Raw genomic sequence first — 19993 nt, forward strand, 5'->3', positions numbered from 1 at the left:
AATTCACCGATAACAATTTGGGTGAAAATCACTTTATTGCCTGGAGCCTACGGGAAGAGCGACTACTCCAACTGCTTCCCCTTTCGTTTTTTCAGACACGCGTTCCACCCATGCATAGCAACTGTGGAACGCGTTCAATTATAAACACAACACATCCCCTTCCTTTCAAGTACAAAGATAAAAACATATAATAAAGAAAATAAAGAAAATAAATAATTGAAATAAACATAACCAAACATTGAAATTTAACAGTAGTTCCAGCAGCTGTACTTAAATTTAACAGTAGTTCTAACAGCTGTACTTAAAATATATTATATACATACAGCTCACCAAACATTGAAATTTAACAGTAGTTCTAGCAGCTGTACTTAAAATATATTATGTACATATGACTCCTATACGTTCATACCGCTCCTATAAGTTGCTTGATTAACTCAAGAAAACCTTCTCCCCACACACAAAATCCTTAAGCCAACCGGGTGGCTTCCTCACTCTCCCTCCATCTAAAACCTCACTAACACCACCTTCAACCTCTTTGATTGCTTCAGCACTAACCTCATTTCCACCAATCTCCTCATTCACTTCAACACTATTCTCACTTCCACCACTCTCCATAAATAGTCCTTCACTACTTACAGTATCACCTACTTCCCCTTCCAACCATCTAAAATCCGACGTAGATGGATTATGACTCCTAACTTCGATACACACCTTGGCCACCCGTTTAAGGTTCCATACTTTTCCATTGCTCAACCTGACTGCATTGTTCAAAACTTCTACAACTTCTTCTGTTTCATAAAATTGACTATGTCCTTTTATAACCTTAACCGGTTTCCTAACACGAACCCAATCACCAACCACAATGTCAACTGGTTTAGTACTGTGCTGCTCATCATAATGTTTTTTCAAAACAGCATGTTTTTCTTTCATCCTATTCTGAAGGATTCTGAAGACCATTGCACCACATTACTCTGATGCAACCAATTTAAACTGTACTTGGTCCTAGGCTCCCGCCCTCTCATTATCGCAAAAGGTGTCAATTTCCTTACCACATTCTTCATCACTCTGTAAGCCCATACAGCTTTGTGTAACTGTACTTCCCAATCCATACCACTAGCACAGGCTGATTGAATAACTCCCTTAACCACCCTGTTGAACCTTTCCACCATGCCATTGCAACTAGGATTATAAAGGGAAGTAGTTTTATGTTGTACGCCAATTCTTTTTACATAATCTTTCGATGCCTTGGACAAGAACCGAACACCATTGTCACTTAGTACCACCTTAGGTAAACCTTCAGACACAAAAACCTTATCTAAAAATTCCAAAACACATCTCGTGTCTACCCTCTCAACAATTTCTACAACATGCCATCCATCAACGCTATTGCATATTTTTGTTCAACACCAAACGGTCACGCAAAGTCAATTGCCAGACATTCCTATGGTTGTTTCGGCAAAACATTTTCATTCATTGGCGGTCTGAATGTTCGTAACGTCTTGTCAGCTTTTGAACACTTGGAACAATTCCTCACAAAACTTTCAAACTCAATATCCACATTAGGCCACCAAAATAAACTTCTTACAACACCCTTTGTTTCAACAATGCCAAAATGTCCTTCGTGACATAAATCCAAAATTACTTCCCTCAAACTCTTGGGAGGAATAATCTGCTCACCCCTCATGGTTGTACCATTCTCCATAGCTATCTGCGATCTCACTTCCCAAAAAGGCTTAACCTCTTCCTGCAATTTGCTTTTATCAGGCCGATTTCCTTGCAAACATTTCCTGATATCAATTAGTACTGTATCCTTATCATATGCAGATGTCCATTCTTCCCTGCACACAGCATTACTACCATTGGCATGTAAAAAAGGCTACTTGAAAATTATGCCAACTTTCATCCACACACTCTTCCAATTTAGTAGGCATTCTTGATAGAAAGTCCGCTACTAGATTATCCTTGCCAGATAAATATATCAGTTTACATACATAATCCTGCATCCTTATTGACAATCTTGCAATCCTCGAAGAAGCATTAACAGTTCCCTCCGTTATCAATAATTTCACCAACAGTTTATGATCACAAAAAATTGTTACTGGTTTTCCCCACACAAAAACTTTGAAATGATCCACAGCCCACGCACATGGGATACTTTTCCTCTGTTGGCGATAAAGCTCTAAAAGCAAAGGACATTATAAATTCCTTCCCATCCTTATCCTTCTGGCTTAATAACACAACCAAACCTTTACCACTGGCATCCATTGTGATACAATTATCCAGGTTAAGATCAAAACATTGCAAGCCTTGGACTTTATCAATTTCTGAAGTGATGCGATTGAATTCTTCCTGGCATACCTTAGACTATTCAAACTTGACTCTTTTTTTCAACAGCTGTCTCAAATGGAATCTTTTGTCAGCAAATTGTGGAATAAATTTAGCACAGTATTCAACTAGTCCTAAAGAGGACCTGATATCGTCTTTAGAACTTGGAAGCGGAGCATCTTTGATAGCATTCACAAGAGACTCCTTAGGTCTGACACCATGGGCTCCAATGTCATGATCCCAATAAGTAACGCTGTCCCTTGTAAATTTGCATTTTGAGAGTTCCACAGTTAAACCACTTTTCTCCAATATGTTCATCACCTCCTTCAGTCTTGAATCATGTTCGATATTGTTCTTCCCATAGATTAGAATGTCATCCTGGAAGAATTTTACTCCGGATTTATTTCCAAATAACTGAAACATATGTCTTTGGAACACTGCAGCTACAGATGCTAACCCAAAAGGCATCCTGTTAAATTGGAAACACCCGACAGGTGTAATAGATGCTGTGTACTTTTTGGAGTCAGCAGTAAGGGAAATCTGATGACACACAGCAGATAAATCTATTATGGAGAATATTTTTGCATCTTTAAGGAGAGAACCATTTCATTAATCCTAGGTAAAGGAAAATGATCAATAACAATATTATCGTTCAAATGGCGTAGGTCCACACATAGATGAATCTTTCCATTACTACGTCTGGCAACCACCAATGGAGAAATCCATTCCGGCGCTTCAATTGGTTGTATTTCTCTTAACACCACCAATCTTTCAAGTTCCTTTGAAACTTTGTCTCTAATCAAAATAGGAACATTCCTAACCTTGTGTACCTTCGGAACCGCATTAGCCTTCAACATAATGGGGGGTTCAAAACCCTTTAAATTTCCCAAGTTTGTGTCAAACACCAAAGGAAATTTACATATCCTTGGATAATCCAGCTCTTCATCCACCACCTTCACTTGTTTTTCACTGTTGGGATCCAGGACAATGTGCAATTTACCCTGATCAACCCAGCCAAGAACTGGTGGTCTTGTCTTACTTATATACAACTTAGCTCGAGTGGCTCTGTTTTTAAATCTAAAGGTTAACCATCTATAACCTAACATGTCAATCTTCTCACCAATATAATCTTGCAGTTGTATATCAGGTTCACATAACTCCATAACAATTTTCCCCACTAATTTATCTCTCCATACCTCTTCATTCATAATGGTTTATGGTGAACCCGAATCAGCAAACATTTTCATTATAACTCCACCAATGTTTATTTGACACTCCAGCTTGTTTTTTCCTGGCACTCCATTGACATTTAGAATCAAATTAGTTGTAGAGCATATGACACTATCATTCCCAAACACATCACACCTTCCATCCTCTTCATCTTCCTGTTCAGAATTTTCCAACACACACTTCACGTTACCTTCTTTTTTCCTGCAAACCTTCACAAAATGACCAATTAAACCGCAATTACCACATTTCCTTTGGATGGCTGGGCAATTATTGTTACACGCTAGGTGATCCTTACTACCACACCTGTAACATCTATTCTTTTCTTTAGGAAAGGATTTTGATTGGGTATTGAAAGACTTACTGGAAGGTTGGGTGACACTGTAAGACTTACTGGCAGGTTTGGAGTTTATTTTGCAAACCACCTCCAACTCTTTAACTCATGACAATAACTCCTTCGCACATCTACCTGACATCTCTGCTTTACGCACAATGTTCATAACCTCCTCAAGTGATGAATCACCATTCACCCATAAACGTTCTTGAATACTTTGATTATTAACATGCATAACTAATTGATCCCTAATTAACTCAGTTTGTAATGCTCTAAACGCTCAATCAATTACAAATTTTTTAAGTTCAGCGACATAATTATCCACTGACTCATTCTCATTGTGCTTACGCTGAATAATTGTATTCCTAGTAATGCCTATACAAACTTCCAGCGCAAAATAAGTATCAAAATCTTTCAATGCCGCCTCAAAAACATTCTGTTCTCCTACTACAGGAGCCTTTAACATTTGGTTATATACTTTTAACCCATAAGGTCCTAAAGAATGTAACAAAATACGTTTTGTTGCTCAGCTGACATGTTGCCAGAATCACCCAATGCATCAATGTAATTTATAAAGTACTCCTTCCACTCTAACCACTTAATAGATGGTTCCAAACCTGTTGGCCAAAAAGCATGTGGTGGAGAAATGCGGAAATTCTTTGTTGCCATTTCAATATAAACAAAAATAAAAAAAATATATGAAGAAAAATACTAATGCAACTAGTTATCCATGGTTTCCATGAAGATTTTCCAAACTGCTAAAGATGGCTGCTAAACACACATTAGGTTGTCTTCAAAGTAAATTTGGGGCTTGTCACTGTAACCAGATACGTTGTTTCCAAAGGAAATAGATGTAATATAAAGCAGCGCCCATTGAATCACTGTCAAAACTCGCACGTATGAATTCCAGCACTCAAGGAAATCAGTACGACTTTCAGGATATCCGCAAAGTAACCTTCCAAGCTCACGGCCTGTTAATCTTCGTTGCTAAGCAACTACACAATGCCACAGGATCCTTCAAAATGGCTGCCGGCACCGAACACACAGCATATGATCAGGTTGTCATGGCAACATTGATGCACGAGCTTTGCGTCAAACTACCGTGGCCCACGGCCGACACAACCTCCTTTGTGAGATCCAGTGAGAAGGTGACGACTGAAAAAAACAAAGTCCGGCCGTCAAAGGAATCGGCAAAGCACAAATCTAAAATGTAATAATAATCACTCCGTTGCCGGCCCTGAAGGAATGCTGCCCAGCACCGCAGAACTCCCCACGGCGCGCGTAGTCCTTGGCTCTACGCACTCGTCGCCAGTTGTAGTGAATTCACCGACAACAATTTGGGTGAAAATCACTTTATTGCCTGGAGTCTACGGGAAGAGCGACTACTCCAACTGCTTCCCCGTTCCTTTTTCCACATTGCGTTCCTCCCGTGCATAGCAACGTTGGAACACGTTCGATTATAAACACAACACAGCTCTTCTCTCTGTTCGATCCTTTCTGCACCACATTCTTTATTACATCATTAAAAGAACTCCCAAGTATGGAAGCTCACAAGGTTTAACATGGAAGGAAAAGTCAACAATACATAGAAGGGTAGATATTCTTGGGTGTAGCTAGAGGTCTATGTATGAGGGAATAGGTGGGGGTAGTGGTTCTAGAGTATAGGTAGAGGAACACAGACTAGAGCTTAGACATTACTAAAGAGTCTAGGGTGTATTTATGAGGATATAGGAACTATGGTATAGGTAGGCATAGAAGGATTAGAACTTAGGCAGAGGTAGAGGCTCTAGGCTATATAGGAGGACAGAGCAACTAAGGTATAGGTTGGGGTAAAATGACAAAAGTCTAGGCAGAGGTAGAGGTACTAGAATATATATGTGAGGATATAGGAACTAAGGTATAGGTAGGGGTAGAAGGATTAGAGCCTAGGCAGAAGTAGAGGTATTAGAATATATATGAGGATCTAGATAAGAGGGTATAGGTAGTGGTGAAAGGACTAAAGGCTTGTCAGAGGTAGAGGCACGAGGATATATATGTGAGGATATTGGGATTAGGTATATGCAGGGGTAGTAGTATTAGAGCCTAGGCAGAGTTAGAGGTATTGGAATTCATATGAGGATATAGATATAAGGTTTTAGGTAGGAGTAGAAGGACTAGAGGCTAGGCAGAGGTAGTATGATATACATGAGACTATAGGGATGATGGCATAGGTGGGGCAAAAGGTTCTAGGCTGAAGGTAGGAGTAGACAAAGTGTGATATAGTTTGGTGTTTGGGACTAAGATATATGTCGGGGTACAAATACTAAGGTAAAGGTAGGGGCAGAGGAACTAGGGCCTAGAAAGGGGTCATTTACTATGGTAAGGAAACACTTCTAACAAGAGTAGTGAGAGGGATACATAGTAGAGGGGAGATAAGATGGAGGGGTACTGTTGACTAGTGCTGCAAATAAGAAAAACAGGAGGGAAGACTAGAGAGGGCAAAGCAGAGGAAAGAATACAGAGAACTGTGACACGAAAGGTATTAAATGTGTATAGGTAGAAGAAAATTATATCAATTCACATGGTAAATAATATTAATGGCTAACATCTACATTTCACCTGCCTGAATGGAGTAAAACTGAATTTTCAACCCTCTTTGAAAAATGACACATCATACTCGTACCACCTGCAGTCACAAAATAGGTATTGGCGAGTGAGTCTGAAGTAAACCAACCTTGTATTGCCAATGTTCAAATAAATGCTCTGGTGCACTAGACATTTTCCCATGAATAAGTGTGACATACTCTTGTGCGTTCACAATGAAGAAACAGTTTATTTGTGCTTAATAAGTCACAATTCCTCACAGAAATAACTTTCCAAATTTGGGTGATTATGAGGAAAAGACTGATGACAAGATAATGGGCCTGATTTGGAATTTGGCGAAGGGGGTTACTCCGCTACAAATGTGTAGGATATCCAGTACATTGTATTGCGATTCCATTATAGCCTACGGAACTTTTAATACAGTTGATGGGACATCGGTCACATTTGTGAGGAAGTAACCCCTCCACCAGTGCTCAATTTGTGCTTGCTGTTTCTTGTGCGGAGCACTGGCACTTATTTTTGAGGGCCGGCACTTATTTTTCTGCCTCAAGCATTTACTGTGAGCAAAAGACACATATGGGAAAACCGGAGGAAGAGAAAAAGCGTCGCAATGGGAGTAAGCAGAAAGCTGCAAGCATGAGCTGAAGGGGCAGGGAGTGGCCTTAAATGGATTGAAGAGGCCCATTGTTTAGAGGAGTTTTGCTGCGTGGGAGACTGTACAGTGGAGAATGGCCCTAAAACACATGTGATATGCGGGGTGTGAGACAGTGTTGTGAGCTTGGGGGATATTTACTAGAAAGTGGTGTAGTGCTGCGCAGCAAGTCACCTTGCTGCGTTGGGTCATTGGGAAATGTCAGTAAAGTGCCATATTTAAGGCATATGGTGAAGTCCTGTACGCTACCCATATGCTGGTGCAAAATGGGGTGCCTGGTGCCAATGCCGGCACCCTTGCATCGTGGTGCTTTATGCATTATTGTAAATAAACCTGGATGGCTTTTGCTTCTTTATATGTGTGCTGCAGGGGAGAAACAGTGAATTGGCTCCTCATTGCTCCTCACCTGGTGAGGTATAGGGTTTTTTACTTTCCCCCGGTTACATGGCCTTTTATATCTGGGGATGTGTCGAAATCCATGGGTGTTTCTTGGGAATAACCATGCAAACCAGGGCACAGTAGTGTAACACAGCAACTTGCACAATGTACTGCTACCTCTGATTGATGACGCCACTCAAAGCCACTTAGATTGTCATTGTGTTGCTTCATATATATGACAATGAGACTTGCATTATGCATGTACCACTTTTGGTGGTGCTAGCAGGGGTCTTCAAACTGGGGGCAGGCCAGTCTCTGGCCAAAAGAAGCTTTAAACAGATAACCGTGTTTTGTTTTAAGCAGAAACATGTTATTGCATTTTTTAAAAGGTAACAATACTTAACTGCAATGTTTAAATATGTGTAGACATATTTAAACATTGCCATCTTTAACTAACAATTGTGAAAAATTCTGAAGGGGGGCCCAATGATTTTTATTTTTCAACTGAGGGGGGCGAGGCATTAAAAAGTTCAGAGACCAAAGTGCTAACATGATGCAACGCTCTTATACATTTGCTTCTTAAAATCTGCCCACTTAATTCAGCTGCAGGATAGTTGCACTCTTTTGTTGGTGTGAGGATGGCTCATAAAATCTTAAAATGCCTGTGTGTATCATTAGAAACTGTATTTTCTGCTTTTTTGTTGCTTTTGTGTCATTTTTGTCAGTAAATCATTGTTTTGCAGCTCATGTGTGGACTGTCCGCCCCGACTGCGAAGTCTCCACCCCGAGCTCATGTTCTCCGTACACGGAGGAGATACTATGCACATCGAGTGGAGAATCCGAAGTCTGGCGGGAACCCCACAATATCATACAGTATATGACAAACAGGGACTAAAGAGCAGAAAGTTCATAACTGGAAGCTGCTGGCAGCCATTTTACAGTCATTCTGAGCCATCCTTTTTTTTTTTTTATTATTATTTTTAAAAAAATATATTTTTATTGATTTTATGTTCCAGTCATGTAATACAAATTGTTCAATTTTCAACCACAGGATAACCCAGTACAATATCTGGTAACTAAACCATTTAACAATCACAAACCCCCCAATAATCACAAGACGGATCACTTCCAATTTTACAGTATCATTTCTAACTACACCCGCCATGAGTTTACCCTTGCTATTTATCTTATGAAGGTATTCGCCCGTGACCAGTGTGGGCCATGTTTTGCATGCGTTAGTTCCCTGGCTGATTAACGGGGGCACCATTCAAAATAATAAATGCGGGCAGTTGCCCATGTTTCCTACTCCTCGTGTATCGCTGGTGCTACAGTAACGGGGATTTGACGGTATGTTGCTATGAGAGAGGGGGATAGGGGTGATGCGCATATGCTGTAGAGCCTGGGTGTCCTCTGGGTTTTATTTTGGTAGTGGGAGATGCAGGGTAATTTGTGTCGTAGTTATTGCAAGTGTGTGTTCCCACATTCAAGGGGGCATCTCATCGTTTTTGGCCTCCAAGTTTGTTACCAGATCGTCCCAGGTGGTGCACCCTGTGTGTTGTCTCCCCTCGCGTACCATACGTTTTAGTACCTGGTGTTCAGTACGAGCCCAGCGTAGTATTAGAGAGTGCCAGGATTTCAGGTCGGGAGCCTTGGGGGCTTTCCAGTGTATCGCTATTAGTCTTTTATACATTAAAAAGGCTAAGTCTATAAACTTGTGTAGGTATCTTTGTTTTTTTGGTCTCTTTCTCAGACCCAGTAGGCAGGACCTGGGTTCTGCTATCAATGCAAGCCCCGTTAGCTCGGATACCTCCCCTACCACCTCCACCCAGGCCGTTTGTATTTTAGGGCAATCCCATACCATATGGTAGAATGGTGCTGACGGTGTTTTGCATCTTGGGCATACTGGCTCAGAATCGGGAAACATACGCTTTATCCTGGCTGGTGAGAGATATGTTTGATGCATGAAATTGAATTGAGTGTACCTAAATCTGGGATTCCTTGACACACCGCGGGTGTGGGATAAGACTTCTGGCCAATCTGCCTGTGGGATCGGTGTGGGGAGTACTGCGTTCCAACTCCCCCAGGCTTTCCCCGCCTGTGGTTCAGGAGTCTTGTTAAGTGTTTTGTATAAGTTGGATATTATTTTTGTTTGGTCATTATATTGTAAAAGCTGGTGAATTACTGGGGAAATCGCTGGTTCCAAAATTCCTGCCCCCCATATTTTCCTTATTTCGTGGCATACAGCGTGGTATGTCAGGAACTGACCCGGGCTTATCTCCGTGAGGGCCTGGAGAGCCTCAAACGACATTAATTTGCCATCCTCAAAGCAGTCTCCTACTGTCTGTATTCCTGCTTCACTCCACACCCTCGCAGCTTGCATTCCGGCTGCTGTCCCCACCAATAAGTAGTTGAGTGGTATGTGTGGGGAGTAGCGAAACTTATCCGCTCCTTTTTGCACATATTTAGCCCAACACACGTGTGCAACTGCAAGCAATGGGTTGACCTGTTCCGTTTTGGGGGGCTTAGATGACAGCCAATTTATGAGAGGGGTCCCGTTCCGCCGAGGCTCTAAGCTCATGGGTTCTGCCTGCTCTGGTCTGTGGATCCAATGTTGGACCCACTGAAGTTGCGCGGCTGCATAGTATCTTTCAAAATTAGGGGTTCCCAGGCCGCCATTATCTAGCGGGCGCTGTAGCGTGGTTAGTGCCACCCGTGCTCTGCCTCCACCCCAGATGAGCCGCAGTAGAGCTGTGTTTAAATTGCCAAAAAAGCTTATGGGAATCAGTATCGGCAGGGCCGCAAAATAATATAGCAGTCTAGGTAGGATCAACATGTTGGCAATCGCCACCTTGCCGGGTGGCGAGAGCGGGAGCTTATTCCAGAATTGCAGGGAGCCTTTTATGGAGATTAGCGCCCTCCCCAAATTCCCGTCTCTCAAATCTTCTGTGCTATGATATATGTTTATCCCAAGATATTTAAATGTTGTCTGGCACCACTTTAGGTGCCCTAGCCTAGGGGCATCCTGATTGTTGGGAGTCCTCTTCGCCAGGGGAAACACACTGGACTTCTCCCAGTTTACCACAAGGCCTGACAGGCTTCCGAATTCAGCCAATAAGGATATTACAGAGGGAATAACTGCACATCCATTTCTGATATATATTAAAGCATCATCTAAGTATAATGACACCGTGTGGTATAACCCGTTTCTAATTATTCCCCATTCGTGTTCCATGAGGCGTATTCTCGCCACTAATGGCTCCATTGCTATGGCAAACAATAGCGGGGATAGGGGGCAGCCCTGCCGTGTACCCCGGGAAATCGGGAAACTATCGGAAATCACCCCGCCCGTCTTCACCCTCGCACTTGGATTGGAATACAATGTCCGGACCCAACGGATGAAATTAGGGCCTATTCCCATGCGCGCCATCGTTGCCAACAAGAAATCCCACTCCAGAGTATCAAAGGCCTTTTCTATGTCTAGTGAGAGCACCATTTCCTCCTGTGCATCACGGGGGGTGTCCCCCATTATACTCAACAGTCTGCGAATATTTAGGAAGGTGTTACGCTTTGGAATGAAGCCATTTTGGTCCGTATGTATCACTGAGTGCATGTGGGGGGCCAATCTATTAGCTAATATTTTGCCCAATATTTTGCAGTCGGTATTTAGAAGCGACAGTGGTCTATAGGATTTGACGTCCGTATGATCTCTGCCCTGTTTAGGGAGTACCACTATCATAGCTTCCCTTTGGGATATAGGTAGGCTTTTTTTAGTCCACGCCTCTGTGAACACTCCTAGCAGATGGGGTTTCAGGCTGGGTAGATAAGCTTTATAATATTCCGAGGGGAGGCCATCTGACCCGGGTGCTTTGTTCCTAGGCAACTGCGCAAGGGCTAGTTCTATTTCTTCTGTTGTTATGGGGGATTCGATTATGTCTCTATCTGTTTGTGATAGTTGGGGCAGGAGGGAGTCCGCAAGAAAAGCCTCAAATTGTGTAGCTGTGCACGAGGTGCGTTTAGTGTATAAGTTTGAGTAATAATTCCTAAATGTCTCGTTTATTTCTACTTGTGTGGTAGCCATCGCTTGCGCGCCCGCGCGAATGGCACCTATCGGGGCTTGCTGTCTATCTTCGCGGAGTAGCCAAGCTAGCATTCTGCTTGATCTATCTCCTTCCGTATGCAGTCTAGTTAAGTAGTAGTTATAGTCGTGACAGCGAAGTCTGTTGTCTACATCATTATATTTTGAGCGCTTTTCTTTGAGGATGGTGTTGGAAATTTCCCCTAGTGCTACCGCTTTTTCCGCTGTTCTTAGCTCCTTCTCTAGTTTGCTAATCTCTGCCTGTAGGGAGCGTCTCACTCCCCACGTAGTGGATATGCATACTCCGCGTGTTACTACTTTATGGGCGTCCCACTCTGTCGCCCGAGTTGTTGCAGACATAGCTTTTATTTCCCAGTATTGGCTTATAGACTTCCCCAATATTTCGGTGAATGCTTGGTCTTGTAAGGCCTCCGCCTGAAATCTCCAAGTGGGGACTGCCTGACGTGCCCTACCCCAGTTCAGTATTACTCTCAGAGGCGCATGATCCGAGAGCGTCTTTGCTAAATATTCAGATTCGGTGACCAGTGCCCCTATTTCGCGAGTGCCCCATATTATGTCTATTCTAGTATGGGTGTTGTGTGGTACTGAGTAAAATGAATACTCTTTTTGTTCTGGATGACCTAGTCGCCATATGTCATGGAGTCCCATAACGTTTGCCCATTCTTGCAGGGGACCTGTAGGTTTCCTATTGGTTTGTGAGCTTGAATAGGTACTGGTTCTATCCAATACTGCAGATGGGGTACTATTAAAATCGCCGCCCCAGATGGTTAAGGCCATGGGGTGGGACAGCAATGTTGGAGTGAGAGTGGAAAGAAAACCCGTGATGCCACTGTTTGGAGCGTATACCCCGACCATCGCCATTTGTCTGCCATCTAGTCTACCTTCCACCACTACGTATCTCCCACCCTGATCTATCTTGTGTGCTGTCAAGAGGAATGGAACTCCTGCCGCCATCCAGATCAACACCCCCCTTGCGAATGCCGAGTATGTTGTGCCTATCAGCTGACCTCCCCATTTCGTGCGCAGGTCGCGTAGGTCCCCCTCTAACATGTGTGTCTCTTGCAAAATAGCTATATGTACTCCTAGTCGTTTGAGTCGTGCATGCACTCTGGCCCGTTTACTCAGCGCCCCAAGACCCCTAATATTCCATGTTACTATGATATACTGGTTTTTAGTGTTATTGCGGGAAGACATCATTTGGGATTCTGAGGGTGCATTGCTGTGTTACGGATCTGGGGTCTAGGATTGGCCCACCTGGTCACTGCCATTCTGTAGCTGGTATTTAAATATAGCGGGCGCAGGTGTTCAACTTGTGCATTAAGTGATTCTGGAGCTTGCGTTTCTACTGGGCTATCAACCCCTACTTCCCTTATTAAACCCCCTACACTACTTTCAACTACTGTGAAACTACTAAACTTAAAAAAACTTGAAATAACCCATATCCGGTTGGATTTGCATAGTGGGATTCTCATATCGTTCAGATGTGGCTCTTATAGGGGGCTCACATCTTTCCGCAGACTTAGGGGGTCATTCTGACCCTGGCGGCCGGTGGCCGCCAGGGCCACCGACCACGGGAGCACCGCCAACAGGCTGGCGGTGCTCCCGAGGGCATTCTGACCGCGGCGGTTCAGCCGCGGTCAGAAAGGGTAAACCGGCGGTCTCCCGCCGGTTTACCACTGCCCTTCAGAATCCTCATGGCTGCGGAGCGCGCTCCGCAGCCATGGGGATTCTGACACCCCCTACCGCCATCCTGTTCCTGGCGGGTCTCCCGCCAGGAACAGGATGGCGGTAGGGGGTGCCGCGGGGCCCCTGGGGGCCCCTGCAGTGCCCATGCCCATGGCATGGGCACTGCAGGGGCCCCCGTAAGAGGGCCCCGCAAAGTATTTCAGTGTCTGCTAAGCAGACACTGAAATAAGCGACGGGTGCAACTGCACCCGTCGCACCCCTGCAACTACGCCGGCTCAATTCTGAGCCGGCGTCCTCGTTGCAGGGGCATTTCCTCTGGGCCGGCGGGCGCTCTTTTGGAGAGCGCCCGCCGGCCCAGAGGAAATGTCTGAATGGCCGCCGCGGTCTTTTGACCGCGGTGCGGTCATTCAGCGCCGGTACCTTGGCGGACGGCCTCCGCCGTCCGCCAAGGTCAAAATGACCCCCTTAGTCCGCTGATTTCGTCAGGCGCCCCACCTAGGTATGAATTTGTTCCCTCTGGCCCCGCCCGCCAATCATATTCCGACCCTGTGCGCCCCCTATCCCTTAATCTAGCGTTTATGTCAAAGATACATATTGTTGGAGGCAACTTGTCCCCACACCTCGGCGGTACCACAAAGTCTCTGCAGAGTTACGGGTTTCAAGCATCATCGCTGGTGGTCTCACTGGGAGTGTGCGTATAGTTTTAAAGTTCGTCAGCAGTTCTGGGGGTGACCTTTGGGCCACCTAGTTCTCCTGTTAACGTGGATGTGGAGCTGGCTGTGTCTGAGTCCGATCCCAGCTCTGGGGGTTTTCTAGCTATTGCACTGTGACTTTGCATGTGTAACGGCGTCTCTTTTAGCACTTTTGCTCTTTCTTCTGCTGCTTGCCAGTCATTGGGCTGGCCCCGGGTGCGTCTTTTGGATCGCTTTCTTGCAGCAAGAGTTTGCCATTTCTCATCCCCTTCCTTGTCTTCCCGGGGGTGTGCTAGGCCCTTGGCATGGAGCCATGTCCAGGCATCTTCGGGGTTTGTGAATAAATGGGTGCGGTCCTCCATTACTACCCTTAGTTTGGCAGGGAAGAGCAGGGCGTATTTTATGTTATGTTCCCGTAGGCGTTGCTTAATTTTGATTAAAGAATTGCGTTGGTTCTGCACCTCTTGTGTAAAGTCTGGGTATGCGTTAATGTTCGAATCTTCATATTTGAATGGTCCTTTTCTGCGGAATTGTTGCAATATTGCATCTCGATCTCTGTAGTTCAAGAACCTAGCAATCAATGGCCTGGGGGACTGGCCGGGGGCCGGGGGATCTACCCGGAATTCTGTAAGCCCTTTCAACTGAAAAAAACTTAGATGGAGCCCCATTTAACACCTCCTTGATTAGCCACTGCTGTAGGGAAATTTCTGATTCCGGTTGTCGCATGCTTTCTGGGAAACCCAGAAACCTCACGTTATTGCGACGCGCCCTGCTCTCCATTTCCTCTGATCTCCTCCTAAGTACCTTCAGCTCCTCATCCATGCGCTGGATCTGCTTTTGATTTCCTTGCGCTATTGGAGTTAAGTCGGCTATATCAGCTTCTGTTGTTTTCACTTTTTCAGCTAGGCTTCGGTGGTCCACTCGCAGAAGGTTCAAGTCCTGCGCAACTGCGTCTATTTTGCTCTCCAGAGATGACTTAGGGCCTCATTATGACCCTGGCGGGCGGCGGAGGCCGCCCGCCAGGATCCCGCCCTCCATTATACCGCTCCGCGGTCAGAAGACCGCGGAGGGTATTATGAGTTTTTCCCTGGGCTGGCGGGCGGTCTCCAAAAGACCGCCCGCCAGCCCAGGGAAAAACTCCCTTCCCACGAGGATGCCGGCTCGTAATCGAGCCGGCGGAGTGGGAAGGTGCGACGGGTGCAGTGGCACCCGTCGCGTATTTCAGTGTCTGCAAGGCAGACACTGAAATACTTTGCGGGGCCCTCTTACGGGGGCCCCTGCCGTGCCCATGCCATTGGCATGGGCACGGCAGGGGCCCCCAGGGGCCCCGCGACCCCCCCCTACCGCCATCCTGTTCATGGCGGCTTTCCCTCCATGAACAGGATGGCGGTAGGGGGGGTCAGAATCCCCTCGGCGGCGCAGCGAGCTGCGCCGCCTTGGAGGATTCTAAGGTCAGTGGAAAACCGGCGGGAGACCGCCGGTTTTCCCGTTCTGACCGCGGCCAAAGCGCCGCGGTCAGAATGACCAAGGGAGCACCGCCGGCCTGTCGGCGGTGCTCCCGCCCCCGTTGGCCCTGGCGGTAGAGAACCGCCAGGGTCAGAATGAGGGCCTTAGTGTCCAATATTGCCTGCAGTACTTTCTCAAACTGAGCAGAATGCGCAAGAAGTGTACCCTCCAGTGACTGTAGGGATGGGTTAGATTGTTGGTCGGCCGACGTTAATCCTTGAGTGGTTCGGTCTGAATTCTTAGTTGCTTTGGCTCTGCCGGCCATTTTGGCTGTTTCGAGATCTCCTCTCAATCTACAATGAGTTCGCGCTTTTAGTCCACTTAGTTCGTTATTTTAAACTCTTACTGAGAGACCTGGGTGTGGTGTACACATTCGTTGTTAAGAGCGTGAGATTGACCAGCAATGCCAAGGGATGCTGGAGCCTTATTCAGGCGTGTGGGTTGCCTGGGGCCTTGTAGCCATAAACAGGCGCTGCAGCCATTGATTAATTTAGTGGTCCGGCGCTGGGTTCTCGTGGGACTGTCTGCAGGACCCACCGGGGCGTGCGGGGAGCGTAGGAGCTGGCGGGGAGCACTCTCTCCCACTTGTATGATGGCTGGGCTTGGTGCCAGAGGTTCCCCCTAATGTAGGGGGAGCGTATTTGAGGGCCGGGGGAGGCGGCACCGCGTGGGAAAGACCGCAACACAGGATAAACGACAGGCGCAGCGGATGGGCTTCATTTAGTGGAGGACAGTCATGTCAGGTGCCCAGCGCAGGGGGGTCTAGCGCAGGCCACGCGCCCGCTTCGTGCACCAGCCGTCCGCACCGCGCTGATTACCAGATCCAAGCTCTTGGGGGCACGCGGGCCACACCGGTCTTGCGCCCCTGAATTAATGGTGAGGTGGGGTGGGGGGGTATGTCCAATAGTCCAGGAGCTTCCCCGCAGCATTTTTTCACCCCCCCAGATGCCCTCCTCACCTCATTCCTCTCGCTCCTTCTTTATACCTCCTGCGTCCTTTTAATTTGCCATAGCGATGAATCTTCACTCCTGTGCAGGGATGCCCCTTCTCTGTGCTCCTCTGGCTTATACACGTCCAAGATGGCGCTCTGGCCCCTCGGGCCGGCACCCGCCTCGCGCGCCTCGGGCGCCTCGAAAACAAAATAAATAAAAAATAAAAATAAAAAATTACAAAAATTTCTCAGTGCGTCCCGCTCGGCCGCGGCGCCACAGCCCCCCCGGGCGCCTGCACGCACAAGAGTGAGAGGCGGCCGAGCAACGCGAGAGCGCGACCGGGGCCGCAGGAGCAACCCCTCCCGCTCCTCACAGCACCCGGCGCGAGCCCGTGAAACACGGCTCCGGTGCGCGGAGCCCGCTACACACAGCGGACGCTCCGGTCCTCCCCAGTCGAACCGCCGTCCCAGCCACTCCAACAAGGCTACGGGGGGCGCCTTTCAGGATGTTTTCATCCAGCCGGGGACGGAGCGCTCAGATCAAGCGACCGTCCCGGCCGCCATTTTGGTTCCTCCCCCCATCCTAACCTACTAACAACATCCTCTGTCATCCTGCAGCTCTGTTCACCAAATCCATCCCCAACATGGCTGAGGGACATGATGACAAGGCACCCCCTTTCAGCAAGGCTGAATTAAACATCTTGGCTGAGGGGGAGCTTGATAAGTACCCTTAGCTTTGTGGGGACCTGGGCAACAGCTGAGTACTGCAGCGCACTGTTTACCACCGGCGGATCAAAATGTATAAGAAGCACTGGGAGGACCTGCAAGGCTGGGCCAATCAAGGACCAGGAATTATTGGGCCTGTCCTCGCAGCCACACATGCACAGGCCCGCCTCAGCCCATTGTATCAAAGGGTCCTGAGTACAGCCTGGCTGACCCTTCATGCTCAGCTGGAGGAGTATGGGAATCAGAGCCCTGGTAAGCACATGAGCTGCTTTATGTGTCTTGTAGTATGATGTGAGTGGTGAGAGAGCTGTTACTTCATAATTATTTGTCAGCTTTCACCCCATGTGTCCTATGGTTGCAGTGTTTATGAAGTCTATGTCTCCTTAGAGCAATTGGAAGGCTGTATTATAAGGGCATTCTGGGACTTGTAGTGCAGTAAACACAACTGAGGAAAATTTCACTTACAGTTGAGTTTTAATGAATAAATGCACATACACATTTAGGACTAGTCTACAAATGACCTCATAACTGTTGTATCCAATGGGAAAGGAATGGCTTGCACAATGTCTAGTGTTGGACTGGGAGGGATTTGGGTGTTGGATGCTTTCTCATGTATCCCTTTGTGTGTATTTGTTTATACACATTATGGGATAATGAAATAAAGGCTGACTTTGTGATACTTTTCTTTCTCAAAATGATAAACATATCGAAGAGTAGATACACACATCTTCAATGCAGTGGCACGTATGTCATTTAGAATTTCTAGGTCAAAGTCCTAACTATCCACTATCCAAATGCAACCACAGTTACTGTGCCAGTATACAGCATAGACAAAGCTGTCTTGACATGCTAAATGAGGCACTTGCCATGTACACTGACTGATGTTCTCTGGGGATATTCCGATATTTATAATCACATCTTTGACAAGGTCATGTCCAAAGTCTAATTTGTATCTGTAGACCCGATTTTGCAGCTATGTAGTATTTCCGTATGCGATACAACAGTTGACATTTGATACTAAGAGTATGACTGTTGAGACTGCACATTACAGGATAATCCTGGATCCACCTTTAGGTGTGGATATATCTATCCTTACTGTGTCCTATCCCCACTTGTAACCTTTTACATTGGAAGATAGCTATGTTTCAATGTCCAGAAACTCACATTGCACCAATGCTGAAGTTGAGCGTTGCTAAATACTGAAGAGGATACACAGCAAACCTGAGACAGATGTTATTGTGTGAGTAATATCAGGACATTACAATGAAAATGCAAATATTTTGGGTTCCAAAAACATTACATTGCAAAGTGAGCTCAAAGGATCAGAAAGTCAACACTTGGTTTATGTGGTTGTGAGCTTCTTTATGATTTGTACACCATCTACATAATTGTTTGCCTTCTATTTCAGTGGACCCGGCTGGCCAAGGGACATCCACCCAGGACCAGGAGCAGGAGCGTGTAACTGCAGCTCATAGGCAGGCAGGAAGACCTTGCGATACCACCAGTGAGGAGGAGGAGGAGGGAGATGAAGACCAAGGCAGGGAAAGTACCATGAATCTTACCCGAGCAGTAGGTTCTGTATACATCAATCTCATTCAACAAAGAAAATTGAGACCGAGACTTATTCTCTCGGGCCAAAATGATGTCCTACTCTAATAGTGGGAAACGTATTAAATGCTTTTTGATATCTAACATGACCTGTGTGCTATTTGTCTCTGATTTATCTGTGATATGTAACACACATGTGAGTCTTCTGAGTTTAAGGAGTGTGTTTTGTCCGGAGTTGAAGCTATATTGATCTTTATTTACCAGGAAGAAATAACTCAGAGTAGTCTATTTGCTAAAGCTTCAGATAATATTTGCTTGTCCTTGTTTATCATCATGGGTTCATAACCGCTTGAGGCAGCAGGGCTCTTGTCATGTTTTATCATCATAATTATGGTAGCTTCCATCTAGGAGTGTCCTTAAGTTGCATAATTTGCTCTTGCGTAAATACCCAAAATTACATAAAAATTTGAAGTAATTATGTGAAATAAATCTTTGGCATGTTCTGTAAGAACAATGCTGGTTGCGCATTTTGCATCTAAAAATCACTCAAAGTATGCTTTGTGGTCTACATGCACTCGGCCATTCGGTTTATTCCAGCCTACTTCTGCCTAGCCATCTCCTCATGTTTTCTGCAATCTAGAACCCACCCAACCCAATCCACTCCATTTTGTTCTGCCTCTAACCTTTTTTAACGTTATTTTCACATTTTATTAGTTTCTCACTCCCCTGTGTGTTTACTTTACATTTTTATTCCCTGATTTAGTCTTTTATTCTCTTTTTCTGTATCCATGGTATCCATATCCTCTGTGCCAGGCAGCACCACCGCAGAGTCCTGCACCCCCCTGTGGACTATGGTAACTCGAGGGGTTGACGTCCCGCCACATTTTGTATGAGGCAGAGCTATTGACACCATTTTTTTTCCCAGCACCACTTCCCCTTCATTCTGCCAGCAGGCCCAGCAAGGGCTATGGCATGGTGGGGCAACAATGGCGGGGTGTGAGAATGCTGTCCAATATGCACCAACACACCCTTGACAGGCAGTAGGCCTGGTAAGGGCTATGGCATAGCAGAGCGACGGCTGCAGTGGGGAGAGTGCAGTGCAACATGTGCCACCACACTGAGCTCCCACACCCAGCAGCAAGTAACGCACCACTGGGCTTCTGGACCTTACGCAGGACCTGATGAACCTGCTCGGTGTCGAAGGGGTAGTGATAGCTGAATAATGTTTTGCAAAATTTGCTTTACTATTATATAATTGTTTATTTTACAATTTATATAAATATATTTTATATATATATATAATAAATGT

General features: G+C 45.8%; 1 long non-coding RNA gene across 1 annotated transcript in view; it reads left to right on the forward strand.

The window, feature by feature from the left end:
• The window catches only part of LOC138302201 (uncharacterized), a 103066-nt gene extending 84317 nt beyond the window's left edge, over window positions 1-18749 (forward strand). The window contains exon 4 of the long non-coding RNA XR_011205336.1: window positions 18545-18749. This is a non-coding gene — a long non-coding RNA (uncharacterized lncRNA). The remainder of the gene's footprint in view (window positions 1-18544) is intronic.
• The last annotated feature ends 1244 nt before the right edge of the window (window positions 18750-19993 follow it).

Source organism: Pleurodeles waltl, chromosome 6 (assembly GCF_031143425.1).
Source record: "Pleurodeles waltl isolate 20211129_DDA chromosome 6, aPleWal1.hap1.20221129, whole genome shotgun sequence".
Classification (NCBI taxonomy): Eukaryota; Metazoa; Chordata; class Amphibia; order Caudata; family Salamandridae; genus Pleurodeles; species Pleurodeles waltl.